Source organism: Nicotiana attenuata, chromosome 11 (genome assembly GCF_001879085.1).
Source record: "Nicotiana attenuata strain UT chromosome 11, NIATTr2, whole genome shotgun sequence".
Lineage (NCBI taxonomy): Eukaryota > Viridiplantae > Streptophyta > Magnoliopsida > Solanales > Solanaceae > Nicotiana > Nicotiana attenuata.
This window is the reverse complement of record NC_031999.1, coordinates 58,725,795-58,741,893: the sequence shown is the minus strand read 5'-3', so window position 1 is coordinate 58,741,893 and position 16,099 is coordinate 58,725,795. Positions and strand designations below refer to the sequence as shown.

General features: G+C 35.3%; 1 long non-coding RNA gene across 1 annotated transcript; it reads right to left on the bottom strand.

Moving 5' to 3' along the window:
- LOC109235087 lies at positions 5,180-6,118 on the bottom strand. The gene is made up of 2 exons (XR_002069316.1): positions 5,950-6,118; positions 5,180-5,465 (listed from the first exon to the last, which is right to left on the bottom strand). It is a non-coding gene; the product is annotated as an uncharacterized LOC109235087 (long non-coding RNA).

Here is a 16,099-nt window from a genome sequence, read left to right as displayed (position 1 = left end):
CTGAAGCAAACCTCCAGGTCTCTGATGCTCGTACTTTACCTGCTGACAATTCAAACACCAAGCTACATACGCAACAATATCCTTCTTCATCCTCCTCCACCAATAAGCTGTCGTAAGTCCTGATACATCTTAGCGACGCCCGGATGAATAGAATACCGGGAACTATGGGCCTCCTCTAGAATCAACTCACGAAGTCCATCCACATGGGGCACAAAAATACGACCCTGCATCCTCAAAACTCCATCATCCCGAACTGTAACCTGCTTGGCACCCCCGTGCCACACCGTGTCCCTAAGGACAAGCAAATGAGGATCATCATATTGTCGATCTCGGATACGCTCAAATAATGAAGAACGAGCGACTGTGCAAGCCAGCACACGGCTGGGCTCAGAAACATCCAACCTCAAGAACAGATTGGCTAAAGCCTGAACGTCCAAGGCAAGCGGTCTCTCACCGACCGGAATATATGCAAGACTGCCCATACTGGCTAACTTCTTACTCAAAGCATCGGCCAGTACATTCGCCTTCCCCGGATGATACAAGATGGTGATATCATAGTCTTTCAAAAGCTCCAACCACCTCCTCTGCCTCAAATTGAGCTCCTTCTGCTTGAACAAATACTGCGAACTCTTATGATCCGTGAACACCTCACATGACACGCCATATAAGTAATGCCTCCAAATCTTCGGCGCGTGGACAATGGTTGCTAGCTCTAAATCATGAACTGGATAATTCTTCTCGTGCATCTGCGGCAAAACGACCGCATCTGCGGTCCCAGCTCTCTTCCGCCAATTTCGCATCTGCGACCATAGGGACGCTTCTGCAGCTCCGCACCTGCGGTCCTAGTCTCGCAGGTGCGGTTACACCAGCAACCAGCAACTTCAGCTCTTCTTTAAACTCCGAATTCGATCCGTTAACCACCCGGAATCCACTCGAGGCCCCCGGGACCGCAACCAATCATACCAACCAGTCCCAAAACACATTACGGACTTGCTCGAGGCCTCAAATCATATCAAACAACGCTAAAACCACGAATTGATCTCCAATCCAAGCTTTATGAACTTTAGAATTTCAACTTCTACTTTCGATGTTTAAACCTATCAAATCACGTCCGATTGACTCCAAATTTTGCACACAAGTCATATTTGACATTACGGACTTAGTCCAACTTTCGAAATCGGATTCCGACCCCGATATCAAAAAGTCCACCTCCGGTCAAACTTCTCAAAAACGTTCAAATTTCTATCTTTAGCTAAATGACCCCCAAATGACCCACGGGCATCCGAATTCACTTCCGATCGCGCTCCCAACTCCAGAATCACCATACGGAGCTACTCCCAAACTCGGAATCCCAAACGGACATCAATAACACTGAAACGCACTTCAACCCAAACTTATGAGATTTCTTCCAAAATGCTAACTTCCAAAATAGGCGCCAAACGCTCCCGGGTCACCCAAAACCCGATCCGGGCATACGCCCAAGTCCGAAATCATCATACGAACCTGCTAGAGCCTTTGAATCCCAATTCTAAGGGCGTTTACTCAAAAATCCAATCATAGTTGTTTCTTTCAACTTAAAGCTTCCAAAATCAAAATTCTCCTCCCGAATCAACCCTGAACTTCCCAAAATTCAATTCCGACCATGCGTTCAAGTCGTAATACCTGAAATGGAGCTGCTCATGGCCTCAAACTGCTGAACGGCGCGCTAGAGCTTAAAACGACCGGTCGGGTCGTTACAGAGTGACGGTCATAGAACCCTACTGGAGACGCTCAAACTGCCTCCGATAGTCCTCCCTTTGAGTGATAGGAAGAAACTTCTCCAGAAATAGCTGAGAGAACTGATCCCAAGTCAAAGACGGTGACCCAGCTGGCCTAGCCAAACAATAATCCCTCCACCAAGTCTTGGCGGAACCTGACAGCCGAAAAGCAGCAAATTCGACCCCATTAGTCTCCACTATCCCCATGTTTGGAAAACACTCGTGACAGCTGTCCAAATAGTCCTGGGGATCCTCTGAAGTTGTACCACCATAAGTAGTAGTGAATAGCTTGGTGAACCTATCTAACCTTCACAAAGCATCAGCAGACATAGCCGCTCCATCACCGGTCTGAGCTACCACACCCAGCTGAACTGCTCCAACTGGCTAAGCTGCTGGAGTCTGAAACTGAGGAGCCACCTGCTCCGAAGTGCGAGTAGCGGGAGTCTGTGCTCCTCCCCCAGCCTGAGAGACGGTTGGTGCTACAGGAAGTAAGCCTGCCTGGGCGACACTCTCCATAAGGCACACTAGACGGACCAGAGCATCCTGGAGTACCGGTTTAGCGATGAACCCCTCTGGGACCTGAGTTGGCCCCGCTGGAACTGTCTGGGCCGGAACCTCCTCCTCGAACTCTACCTGAAGCTCCGCCGCTGGTGCTGCTGCTCTGGGTTGAGCCCTGCCCCTACCTCGGCCTCTAGCACGGCCTCGACCTCGTCCTCTGCCGCTCATAGGAGCTGCCACTGGGGGATCGGGCTGCTGATCAACAGATGAAGAAACACGTGTTCTCGCCATCTACGAAAGAACAGAGTAGAAGTTCAATTAGCGTTGAGAAGTCAAATCACACGACAGAGAAGAATAGATGTGAAGTTATTTCTAAACTCTGTAGCCTCTTGGGGATAAGCACAGACGTCTCCGTGCCGATCCCTCAGACTCTACCTAGCTTGTTCGTGAATTGTGAGACCTAGGCAACCTAGTGCTCTGATACCAACTTGTCACGATCCGGATTTCCAACCCTCGGGAGTCATGTTGGCGCCTACTCGTGAATGCTAGGCAAGCCAAATACTATGATTTTAACACATTAGCAATCAACCCAAACAACTATAAATAGTAATTAAAGATAAACAGATGAAAAGCGCGGAAGAGTTAAAATAAATCCAAATACTCCAATACATGTCTACCCACGAATCTGGTGTCACAAATTCATGAACATCTACGAATTTCTACAAATACTGGTCTGAAAAGAAAAGTACAGTTGTTCTCAGAATGAAAAGAGACAGCAGAAAGCTAAAACAGGGAAGGGGTACTTTAGGCTCTGCGGACGCCAGCAGATCTACCTTGGTCTCCCTGGACAGAAGACAACTACCTCAGCTACTCACTGGGTCCGGTACCGAAATCCGCACAAAAGAGTACAGAGTGTAGCATCAGTACAACCGACCCCATGTACTGAGTAAGTGTCGAGCCTAACCTCGACGAAGTAGTGACGAGGCTAGGACACGACAATCATATAAACATGTGCAGTTAAGTTATATACAAACAGAATCATAATAACAGGAATCAATAGAATAAGGTGGGAAGGGGACATGCTGCGGGGAGTATCAGATTCTAACAATAAACCAATAAAGAAGCATCAACAAAGAAGCATAATGAACATCATGTCTATATCAACAAGAATAATGAAACTGTAACGCGTGCACGGCATCACCCTTCGTGCTTTTACTCTCGTCCTCACCATATGAATCAACATAGACGGCACGGCATCACCCTTCGTGCATTACCTCACATAATCATGGCATGACATCACCCTTCGTGCATTAACTCTCAAATCATGGCACGACATCACCCTTCGTGCATTAACACTCATAATATCGGCACGGCATCACCCTTCGTGCATTACACTCACTCACAATATCATACACGGCATCACCCTTCGTGCTTTACGCTCTTCCTCACCCAAGCAATAGAAATAATACGTCCCGGCAAGGGAATCAACAATATAACAATAACCTCGCGGCAAGGGAATCAACAATAACATCCTGACAAAGGGTTCAGCTATAACCAATCTCGTTTTCAACAATTACTTAACAAAATGAAACTTAACTTGAGCCAATGCTCAACAATAGTCAATTACCAAGAAACTTTCATAAGCTTTGTTCAACATTAATAATCATCATAATCATCGATACCTAATAGAGTCACAACAATCATGGTATAAGACTCAAGGGCATGCTTGACACCAACGTATAGATACCCGTCACCATACCTATACGTCGTACTCATACTAACACATAGCAAATAAGACCACAACTCCTATTCCCTCAAGCTAAGGTTAGGCCAAACACTTACCTCGAATCCACGGACAAGATTAAGCCTCAAGTACCGCTTTACCCCTCAGTTCCACTTCCAATTCGCGTGTATCTAGTCATAATTTACTTAACAACATCAATAAATGCTAAATAAACCAATTCTAATGCATGAAAATAGATTTCTCAATGATTTCCCCACAAAGTCAAAGCCCGACCCCGAGCCCGCTTGGTCAAAACCCGAAGTTCGAACCAAAGCCCGATCACCCATTCACTCACGAACTCAAATATGCAATTAGTTTTGAAATCGGACCTCAAATTGAGGTCCAAATCCCCAAAATTTGAAAATCCTAACTTCTACCCAAAAACACCCAATTTCCCATGAAAAACCCTAGATTTTGAAGTGAAATCATGTAAAAAGATGGTATAGATTGAAGAAAATAAGTAAGAAACCGTTTACCTATGATTTGGGGAAGAACTCTCTTCAAGAAAATCGCCTATCACTACAACATTTTGCATATGTAGCTACGAAATATATTGTAGCTAAATATGAAAATTTCCGTAGCTAAACCCTTTAGCCACAATAATTTTTTCCGTAGCATCCGTAGCAAAATGCAGCATAACTAAAAGTTAGCTATAGACTTTATATGATCCATGGCTAAGGAATAATACTTATTGCTACGAATGTTTTCTGCATTGTAGCTATATTGATAATACTTTTTTGCTACAAAATATATACTCATAGCAAATAATCTTAGTCTTTTACCACGACAAATAAACTATATAGCAATCTTTATATTTTGCCACAAGGTGTTTTACTGTGGCAAAAGACTTAATTTGTTTGCACGAAAATTCAACTTTGTGGCTATTTTTATATTTTCATTTCTTACTTTTTTTAGCTACAAGTTCAAAAATTCATAGCTATAAATTGAAGTTTTGCCACAAATATTTAGATAGCTAAGAATCCATTCTCTTGCCATGAAATATATAAAATTATAGCTAAAGATTTCTTCATTTGCTACGAAAAGTGAGAATGTATAACCATATTTTTGTTACGTGATATGTATATAGCCACGAATTCATACTTTTGTTGCCATAAATTAAAAAATTTGCTACAAGAATAACTAGTCACAATAATTTTAATAATAGCTAAAATCCCAAATATTTTAGATTCCAAAACAAATTCAAAGTTATACATAAGGCTGTTAATAACATATCTAAGAATAAAAAGAATTTACATTCCACAATAGGTAATCACACATAATTGTAAATTTCAAAGCATTCACGATGCACAATTCTTCTACAAAACATCTTGCTTGAGACACCGTCTTCTTCTTTTACTCCTCTTTGGGTCTTTAACTGCACCTTATCTTACTCTTAACTTGTCATTGCTCTAATTCCACCAATTTACCTGTCAATGAAAATATATTTTAACACCAAGCTAGAATAACTGATCATATATTTTTCACAGGTACAACTGAGTTAAAACTTTAACACAAAGATGTAAGTTCGATTAGTAAAAATATTGATAAAATTTCAAGCAGACAAAAAACATGTCTTGATAAATATTTTTTTCAAGAATTCTAACAAATAACAAAAGAAAAAAATACAAAGCAACAAAATAAGTAAAAAAGAAAATTTTGAACACTTTTTAAACAACTTAAATGATCTTCATCCCAATTTTGTAATATTGCTTTTCGGTTACAGCCGATGAACTATGGCTCCTCCCAACATTATAACTTCAAAATCTTTAAATTTCCAATCACTATTTATCAAAAAAATAAGATACAATATCTATCAAATTGCTGGAATAGTCTACAAAATTGTACCCAAAAATCCAAGTGAAATAGGTATAAAAAAATCGCAAACCCTAAAATATAGAGATATGAGCTTACCTTTTCTGTCTAATAATAGAAAAGCGATGGGTTTCTCTCTCGCTCTTCTTTGTCGTTCTCGGTCTTCTTAGTTTAGCCGTGGTTAAAGAATGGAATGGAGAAGTGGGGAAAGGGAGGTGGCGGCGTGAGAGAGGGAAAGTCAGACTAGTTTAGGTTTAGGGATTTGCTTTGGGCTAAATAGCCTTTGTCGTTTTCTTACTTTATTATATACTAGTATATTTTTTTGCTTTCTTTTATTTCTTAATCAATACACGTAATATATTAAATGAAAAAATGTAAGCTCTAACAAATATGAGTCAAAAGCTTACCCACCAAAAAAACAAAAAATATAGATATTATAAATATTTAATTTATAATAAGTAACGTAGAAACAATAAACTATTTAAACAAAAATAAAAATATTCTAAATTGGCTTTTTTAAAGCTTCCTTCGTACTATATGATATTATTAGTTTGTTACTTTGTTATATGCTCCTATTTCAATTATATCAATTTTTCATTTTTTGCGCTTAATTGGATTTATGATAATTATTAAATTATCAAAATAGCACTAGACCATCAATTATGCCTATTCAAATTGAATACAATTAGTTATCACATGTAATAATTTGTAATACAATTAGATTATATTAGAAAGTCACATGTAATACTTTATTTAGTATGAATTATGATATACTAATTAATTTTTTTATAAACTTATTTATCAGCAATATTTAATTATCAGAGTTTTGAAATAAAATATAATAATTGAAATTATTTAAGTTTATAAAATATCGAATAATAGTCATAATAGAGACACTACCCCTTCTTACATAATTATATTAAATTCTTAATTCTTTGATTCGATGTATAATACAAATAATTTGTTGTACAATTTAATTGGTATAAGATTATATTTGTTTAAATTCAATTTTAAAACTAAAGAATTTTTTTTGCATTTAATCTGTAAAATTAAATTTTAAGATTGAAGATTAATTTTTGCATTTTAATTTTTTTATTTGAAAGTTAATTAATTTTTAATCATATATATTACTATTTTATCTTATTTGTCTATGAAATTAATTTTTCAATGAATGTAGATGTTCACCATATTACATTCGATATTCTCAGTGTGTCTAGATATATGAAAATTATATAAAAATTTAATATGAATAATAATGTTAGTAATAGATAATTAGATATTTTGTTCTATCTATGTAATTGTTAAGCTAACTATTTTTTAAATAATTTAAAGCAAAATATTTCATTTGGCTACACATTTTTATTTTAAATAATTTTATGCGGCTAAAAGATTACCATTGGTATAGCAAGTTTTAACTTGTGCCAAAAAAAATAATTTTTAGCTGCGAAATTTTATCTCCAAAATAAATTTATGGCTATATATATCATCATTTCATGACAAATAACTGTAGCTATTAAATCAATTGTTGCCACGGTATTTTAGTACTTGAAGCAAAAAATATTATTTAGCTATAATATTTGTTTTAATTATTTTGTTGTGGCTAAACAGTTACTATTGCTACAGTAAGTTTCAACTCGTAGTAAAAACTAATATTAGCTACGAAATTTTATTGTAGCAATAATTTCATGGCTATGTCATTTAACTATTGTCACGGTTTTTTTATAACTCGAAGCAAAAATATTTGTTTAGCTACAACATTATGCTTCAAATAATCTTTTGTATCTAAAAGATTACTATTGCTATAGTAACTTTTATCATGTGGCAAAAAATTATATTTAGCTACGAAATTTTACTGTAGCAATAAATTTGTAGCTATTTAGGTAATTGTTGCCACGATTGTTAGCAACTATAGCAAAAATAATGAATTAGCTTTGCCAGTATAATTTTTGTGGCTATGAAATTTTATGCATTTGTAAATAGCCATGGATTCGAATTTTTGTGGCTATCGTTAGGTACTAGCCACGATTTTTTAATCTGTAACTAAGATTTCGTAGCTATATATGTATAATGTTGTAGTGTATGTGATGTTTAGGTTTGAAAAAGTTGTAAAATGAAGAAGAATCCCGTCAAAAATTTTACTTAACAGATCTTAGATGTCGCAATTGCGACCAGGGGTTCGCAATTGCGAACCCTGGGAATTTCTGCCATATTCGCAATTGCGAAGAAATTGTCGCATTGCGACTTCTGGGGATTTCTGAGAACTTCGCATTTGCAAAGAAATGCTCGCAAATGGGAGCAAGGCTGGCCAGGGTATATTTTGCAATTACGATCAGCCCCTCGAAATAGCCAAGCCTGACAGGCTCGCAATTGTGAAGCCTGACCTCGCAATTGCGAGATCAGAGCCTGCAACAAATACCAGATGAAAAATCTAAAATTTCCCAAGTCCAATTCACCCCGTGGTCTATCCAAAACTCACCCGAGCCCTCGGGGCTCCAAAACAAACATGCACGCAAGTTTAGAAACATCAAACGGACTTGGTCATGCGATCAAGTCATCAAAATAACATCAACAACTACGAATTTAACCTCAAATTCATGAAATTCCTCAAGAACATTGAAATTTTCATTTTCTCAACTAAAGGTCCGATTTATACAAATCAACTCCGATTATTACCAGATTTCACAGATTCGACTTATTTATTATTTTAAACTTGTACCGGGCTCCGGAACCAACATACGGGCCCGATACCATCAAGAACACGCATCATTTCATTTCAAAAAGATTTTATATTTTCCAGCAAACAATTTTCCTAAAAAAAAAATTCTTGGGCTTGGAACCTCGGAATTCGATTTCGGGCATACGCCCAAGTCCCATATTTTACTACGGACCCTACGGGACCGTCGGATCACAGGTCCGGGTCTGTTTACCAAGAATGTTGACCATAGTCAACTTTAAGTAATTTTAAAGGCCAATCTCATTATTTTTCTTAAATTTCACATAAAAGCTTTTCCGAAAACTCGTCCGGACTGTGCACGTAAATCGGGGTGAGACAAAAAGAGGTTTTTAAGCCTCGGAACACAGTTTTGACTTCTAAAACAAGAGATGACCTTTAGGGTCATCACACAGGTTTTGATTCCTCTATTGATAACGAACTCGATTCTTATCTTAATCAAGGAATGGAAAGTATCAAAGACGAAGAAGGCAATGAACAACTTTTGGCATGGTGGAGGGAGCATGGCAAGGCATTTCCAACACTTTCAAATAATGGCCCGAGATATCCTGGCTATTCAAGCATCATCAGTAGCAGCGGAGAGTGCTTTTAGCGCGCCAAATTTCAAATCGAAGATCATAGACATTCATTATCGGAGGACAGCCTAGAGATTTTCATATTATTTATAGATTGGATTAATTCAGAAAGAAGAAATCTTGGCTTTGAAAAATTAACCACTAGGGAAGAAGAAGAAGAATACAATGAGATACTTAGCACTGGGAGCGATGATGTCATGGAACTCATGGAACATCAATCAACATTGCCAATTCCAGAACAATAACCGAGAGAAATTATAGATAAGTTATAATGAAGCTATATCGGAGCTTACAAATATTAGTATGATAATTTATAATTGGCTACTAAGAGGCGTAGTTCAAACAGAACCCTTCCTAGAGGGTGGTTGCGTAGATTAGGTGTTCTTCAAAAGAATTATATTTGAATGTGAAATTTGAAAGTTCTATTAATAAATAAAAGGTTCTAAGCGTTGAATTTTTTTTAATGAATTGTCTTACACTCTTATGTAGTTACTTAATAGCTTGAATTTATATTAAATAAATTACAACTCTACTATAATCACTAAAAAATTTTATTACAAGTCTTTTGTTCTAATATTTTATAATTCTTTACTTAGTTTCTTTATAATTTATTAAGTTTTAAGCTTATTAAATAAGTCAAAAAAACTAGTTAGTCATTATCTAAAAACTAGCCGTTGCCAAACTTAATGCTTAAATAATTATTTTTTTTAAAAAGGCCCACTTAGGGCCCGCGAACCTTCCCGTCCCATCCCGTTTGTTAGCGGATGGGATGGGCCTATCGTTTCGTCCCTTTTATCCTGTCCCGTTTAGGCCCATCCCGCCACCGTCCCGGCTAAATATTGTTCCGTCCCTTTTATTTAGTACCGTCCCATTGGACAACCATAGGAGGAGCACGTAAATATGGACGATGAATTAATTAGAAGAAAATTGAGGGACAAAAATACAATCCTTTACTTAAATAAACGAGTTTGGACTCGATCGAGAAAACTATTATGATTATGGAACCATAGTGTACAAGTAAAAGTGACGAAGGGAGTACATAATTTTCTTTCTTAAGTCTAGCGTCTATCTAAATTAGAAATGTGCAATACTAGTCAGGTGCCTCTTTAAGTTAGTCATATGATTGTCTAATTAGAGACGTGGCTAAACGGTTTGCTTTGAACCTTTATCACGGCCATAATTTGAAATTATTTTCAAAAAAGCTCTGATTAAATACATTGATCCCACCTTACTTTTTATGTTGTTTTTCTTTTATTTATTTAATTCAGTTTAAAGTTTCTCCACCTTTAACATGTCAAATTGAGAAGGACTCGTACAACTGCTGGTGGTTGTTTGAGTTACAATATTGAATTCTCTTAAATCATAGTAAAAAACATTAGGAAACCGACCGACACCTTCCTTTAATAATGGAGCATTTAATATTAACAAGTATTGAGAAAAAGACATTAGGTACTGTAAAATATATAGAAAACACACAATCATTATTTAGGACAACAGGTCCTCTCAACAAATAATAACTCGACACGTGTATGTATAACATATCAAATGACATGCATGTTCTCATGAAAACACCATAGGTGTACCCCACAAATATATAAATCTGGCAGATGGTTGATCCACGTATGTACTTAAGTTAGGTCGAATTAATACTACTACTACTATACTATTTTGGAATATAAAATCAAGTGCTTGCTTTTCATTGGATACAACTAACTTTAGCTTTAGGCCACCTTGTCTAAATATCTACCAGATATTTCTGTCTTGCCCGTCGATTCCCTGCCCGTTGATTTTCACCCACTGGATCTTCCTGCGTATTCGCATCTTCCTTTATTTGATCCGCCTCGGGCAGCTCTTCTGCCCGTTGCCTCTCTTACGACTGGTTTTATTTGCAGACCAAGAGAGCCCCTTTGGACATAAAAATAATTTCCCTTTTTTCAAAAAAAATTTATTTTTTTCGAAATTAGCATTGGTTCATAATATTTTTAATTTTCACTTTAAGATGCGTTTTGAAAATTTTCGAAAATTTAAAAAACTCCAAAAAGCTGTTTTCAAAATTTTCAATCAATTACTCACAAAATTTCAAAACAACCCAAATTTATATTCATGTCCAGACACAACTCAAATTTAAAGTACCATTTCCAGTTGAAATTTTTTTTCACCTTTTTTTGGTATTACAATTCTTATGTCCAAACGCCCACCGAGATATACAAATACTATAATGTAAGGATTGTATACAAGGATTAATAATTACTGAATTATTTGGTTCATAAGTTCTTCCCGGTGAATATTAATTCATGATATAAAAGTTTATGACTTTCTTGTTTTTTTAAGTAAATAATAAATGAAATAGATGCAATCTATGTTATTTTGGTCTTTTAAATATTTATCTAGTAAAGCTAATCTTATACAAGTTATATCGTGTTGGATCTGGTATAAATAATATGAACATTGTGGGTTGAAATTGTACTTGATGTTAAATAACACTAATAACTACACATTAGTCCTAAGCAAAGTAGGATTAACGATATAAATCTTCAATTGTTTTTAAGCTCAACCCAAATTTTTATTATGCCAAAAATAATAAAATAGGAGTAGCAGCAAGAATAAATTAAATATGAATATAAATAATAGTCATAATAATAATAATAATAATAATAATAATAATAATAATTCTTTAAAATTTAAAGTCTATTCCAACTAGTAAGTATCAACAATATGAATCTTTTTCTTTCATTGTACATTATATATCTTTAGATAGTCTTGCATTGACTCTAAGGATTTGTAGGTGATCTTTTGAGACAACTTCCTTTCATGTGATTTCAGGTCTACCTCATCCCTTTTTAACACATTTCCTCACGAGTGATTTTATTTTGTACCCCACACAACTTACACTAGTTGTGTGAGGCCTCTTTTTATCTCACATATTTGTGGGCCCATATCTTATACATTTGGGTCCACAAAATTCTAGGACCACACAGTTGTGAGACAAAAAAGAGGCCTCACACGACTAGTGTCAGTTGTGTGAGGCACAAAATAAAAAATTTCGGTCTACCTCGTCTCTTTTTAATACATTTACTCACCATAGGTTCACACATACATACCTATGTCTCTGTAGGGCGACATAAGATATGATTAAACAATCTCAAGCGACCTTCTCTCATTTTATCTTTAATGTGTTCTGCTTGCACCTTTTATGAATGTGTTTAATCTTGTATGACTGCGCATCCATCTTAGCATCTTCATGATCACTGATCAATATAACATTACGGGTCTTATATAAATTGTAGCTGGTGTTGCTTATCTGAATATCTGGAAACAAAATGCTCGCCAAATTCAGTGTTCTACTCCATGTGTCTACATCTAATAGACAAAGAACGTGTAAATCACATGCCTCATAGTTGTTCCTGGACCTGAACTCCATTAGATATAGATATAGAGAAACTAAATGCACTCCATGAAAAAAATTTGTTTGAAATACTATTTACTGGAATGCATACTTGTACTTCAATCTTATGAAGCGGATCTAGAATTTGAATATTATAATTTCAAGTTCGAAATTTTGCTGCAACTCATTTGATTTATGGGGATCAAACTCTATCACTTGTATTTATTTAGTGAAATTTTTAATGCAGGGTATGACTCAAACCACATAATTCAAATGAACTTGTAAGTCTTTAACTACATCCTTCCTTACAAACAAGAGGTTCAAACTGGAAATAATTTTCGTTGATTAATATTTTACTATGCTCTACCCCATTTTTGCAGTTAGATCAAGAAAAACATTTTGATCGAAATCCAAAACAATTACACCACATTATAGATTTTAATTATTTTATTTTTTTATTTAGTTGGATATGATCTTCTACTCTTATTTATTACTCATCATCTTCTCACCGGATTAGTTAGAACAAAAAAGGAAGGACAGATAATGGCATGTAAAATATCTGCCACAGCTACAAACTAAAAAAGGCTAATTACAAGACACACATATAAATCACAGTGCTACAACGTAACGTCTTATAATAAATACTCAGTACAATTTAGCTATGGAGGAAAACTTATTGTATTAATATTCCCCTCCTCCATTTGTTGTTAACCTTTTTGTTCTATATTCTGTTGGCTCCACCTACAACTGGAGCCTCCTCTTGTAATAATTTTAATGTAAAGGCGAACATATGCAATGCCGAGAGGGGTCACTGGCACCCAAAAATTCCATGTATACATGTATATATCTTTAATAAATAGTGATATATTAGTAGTGGGTACCCTACATACAAAGCAGATTTTGATTGAATCCAAAAGTGCACCCCCGACCTTCAAATCCTGGGTCCACTTCAGCTATAAGGTAATATATAATTTTAACTCTTTTTTTTTTTTTTTTTTATATAGATATAATGGTGGTATTCAGATTAACTCCACGCACTTGGACTAATTCCACCAGCTATTTGTTACGTTCGACCAACACAAATACCGAATATAATATTAACTTTTTAAGGACAAAAAAAAAGGAGGTCACGTTCTATATAAACTTATGGCGTGTTTTCCCCACTCTCAATTTGCTCTCCAGTAGGCTTAGTTTAGCAATCCTTGTCCCAGGATGAAGTGTACAAGCACTATCAATATGTAAACTCCTCATTAATCTTGGGTGGTTTCACTAAAATAGCATATTTAGAGATGCATTTACCCCCTTTTCAATTATTCAACTAATTCTTTCAAGTCACAAACTTTAGCCTTCCAATAATCGTCAAGTGTGATTAGGCTTACTACGAAACTTCTCCATAGTAGTGTTCGCTATTGAAAAGAAATTACCCTTCTTACAAGTTCCCACTTTTGCAAAATTTAAAGAAGAATTTTTCTTAATAAGTTAGTGTATATGGTTCTTTATTGTAATATAGAATAGCATCACATATATAGCACATGTAATAGTTAGTTAGTCATGCGCTTCTTTCTTCTTTCTGTTAATGACAGATGTTAATGAGCTGTCAATTGGGTTAGCTTAAGTTAATGGTAGTTAGGTGTAGAAAATGTACTGATCTTCTTCTTCAGTAGAACAATTGTTCATTTCTTCTTAAACGTCTCTCTCTTCTCAGAGCTTCTCCCATTGTTACCCCTTCAAATCCTTGCATTTTATCATTCTTTAATATGGGATATTTATAAGAATGTCCACATAGAATTTGATCACCAATTTAGAAATTGCTCTTCTTACAAAGTTTCCACTTTTGTAAAATTTAACCAAGAATTTTCTTTAATAAGTTAGCGTATCTGGCTCTTTAATATGGGATGTTTATAAAAAAAGCCCACATAGAATTTGATCACCAATTTGCCTAAGTTGTACAATAAAAGATTTTTCTTAGTTTTAGTTTACATATACACCTATATGCAATCTTTTGGTAGATATTTGGAATTTTGGTTCTCCGAGTGTATTACTTTCTTCTCTCCCTTTCTTTTTTTTTTTTTTTAACTTCATTTTAGTTGCCATCAGTTTCTATGAAATGGGATTAGTTAAGTCTACAAAATTGACAATTCCTTTCTTTTCATTTCTTAAGCACAATACTATTATGACAGGAATATACAAACTCAGAATTCAGAAAGGAAACCAAGGATGTTGTCATTTACTTTCACAATATTCAATGTTCTCATTGTCCTATTTGAATTGTTGGCTCATTTTTATTAATTTATAATTAAAAGCATGCTTAAGGGAGCTTACACTCAAAACAAGATAGACAAGGCTCCTTAATCATTCTGTTTAACCTAAGGTTGACAGCTTCCAAACTCCCGAAAATATCTTGGACGAGTCATCCCACTAATACATTTTCTGTCAACAACTGACCTAATTAAACAATACTTGGTTTAACTTTTTCCGTTTATTGTGAGGAATAGCACCTTTCCTCTTTTCTTTTTCTTAAGTGAGTTAATACCCTAAAACCCCCTTAAACCATTATATTTTTGGCAATTTTTTATTTAAACTATTCGGTGTCCCCAAAATTTTCCGAACTATATTGTTGTTGTATTAAAACCCTCTTGTCGCTAACCTGGCATAACAAGTGTAAATACTCGCTTGGAAGCGCGTGACAACTGAAAAAAGCCATCAAAATAGCCCACCTAACAGAAAATAATGGCTAATCAGCCTAACCCTCTTTCAAATTTATTTTTTGTAATAAATATTCTTCTTATTTCAGTTATATCCATCTTTCTTCCTCATTTTTCACCATTCTTCCTTATTTTTTCTTTTATCTTTCTTCTTTGTTTTTCACCTTCTTCTTTATTTTTTTACCTTCTTTCTTCAGTTGTCCATATGGGTTTCCTCTGAAATTATTTATTCTCTTTCTTATTTTAGTCTTCTTTCATGTCTTACACATATTGTTGAAAGAATACCAATTTAAATCTTCGTATTAAACTCAACACTCTATAAAGAATAAAGTCGAATCTCTTAAACCTTCTTTATGTAATATGAAATTAGAGAATGTAATTGCTGGGCAATTAATTTTTTATTTGCGAATTTTATTTTGTGTAATCTTTTTTATGTAATATAAGATGACTTTTATGAAATGCAATATTATATGCCTTTATTTATATTATTATTGTGCTATATAAAATATAGTTCAGGGGAGTTTTGAGGACACCAGATAGTTTAAGTAAGTAACTGACAAAAAAATAATAGTTTAGGCGGGTTTTAGGCTAAGTTAAATAGGCATGTGTAGTGCTACATGGCACGATTTTTAGACAATTAGGAGCGCGTACTAGATGCACCTCTAAGAATGCAACTGGGGAGGAGGGGGGTTAGGTTAATATGAATGGCAATATAGTTCAGGGGGTTTTGGGGACACCGAATAATTTAAATAAAAAACTAACAAAAACTTAATAGTTTAGGGGGGTTTTAGGGTATTAGCTCTTCTTAATTTAAGTTGTTTGAAAAAGGAAAAAAAAGAAAGAAAGGAAGAAG